Source organism: Anarrhichthys ocellatus, unplaced genomic scaffold (genome assembly GCF_004355925.1).
Source record: "Anarrhichthys ocellatus isolate YVR2014 unplaced genomic scaffold, GSC_Weel_1.0 scaffold410, whole genome shotgun sequence".
NCBI classification, from domain to species: Eukaryota; Metazoa; Chordata; class Actinopteri; order Perciformes; family Anarhichadidae; genus Anarrhichthys; species Anarrhichthys ocellatus.
In genome coordinates this window covers 13518-14531 of record NW_022280384.1, presented here as the reverse complement: position 1 = coordinate 14531, position 1014 = coordinate 13518, and the positions used below count along the sequence as shown (strand labels likewise).

Sequence of the window (1014 nt, the reverse complement as noted above, 5' to 3'; positions counted from 1 at the left end):
AGAGAGAGAGAGAGAGAGAGAGAGAGAGAGGGAGAGAGAGAGAGGGAGAGAGAGACAGTTATTATCTGGCGTTTCTTCCACATCGTGAATCCTAGTGTGTTTTTGCATCCATGCAGATATCTATGTGTGTGTGTGTGTGTGTGTGTGTGGATAGATATCAGCACACACACACACACACACACACAGTCACAGTGGGGGGCCATTAGGCAGCGTTAGCTGGCGAGGCCTCAGCGCGGCTGGAGGCCTCTTGTGATGCGTGTGCGTGTAAACGGATTCACGTGTTGATTTAAGACACGACAGCAGACGAGCTGCTCACACTGAGCTGCACTCTGACGTTATCAGACTTTAAAGTACTCGTGTTTATAATCAAGTTATACTTTATTAATAAGCTCATCTTGTTAAATGAAATGGACTTGTTCTGTAGAAAGACTTGTACTTGGTTTGATGATCTGCATTCAGAGCTTTCCTCCTGACATCCACACTCCTCTGTATGCATGCAACGACCCATAAAATGCATCAATCAGTAGATTATCATTCTACATCTCAGGAGGTAAACGCATGTTACCAGCTCCACCAAACACACACTCCTCTCACGGTTTCACTTAAATAACTGTTTGAGGTCAAATCATTCAAACACACACATCAGTGGAACCGCTCGTCGCTCTGCAACACATCCATCCAGTGAACAGCATCTCCACTAAGCCTTGCTCTCCTCCTGCTCACTCTAAGGAGAATAGTCCGCTGATGTGCAGGAACATCGCGCAGAGAAGAGGAGCGTCACCAAACTCAGAGCATAGAAAGGACTTTCTCTGTAGAGGGTGTTTGATGAGCAGCGCCTCAGAGACAGGAAGCCCGAGTCCTGCACACAAGCACAACATCATCCTCAACGCTCCGAGTCATCTCTCAGCATCGCAGCGTTTGACAGGTGGAGGTATTAAACATTTGGTCGGAGTGGTAAACTATTAGAAGTGGGTCACCAGCTGTCAGCTTGGGGGGGGGGGGGGGGGGGGGGGG

General features: G+C 48.4%; 1 protein-coding gene across 1 annotated transcript in view; it reads right to left on the bottom strand.

The window, feature by feature from the left end:
* Positions 1–1014, bottom strand: part of LOC116401382 (neuropeptide Y receptor type 2-like) — a 32504-nt gene that overhangs the window by 29974 nt on the left and 1516 nt on the right. The gene's annotated exons all lie outside the window — the stretch shown is intronic.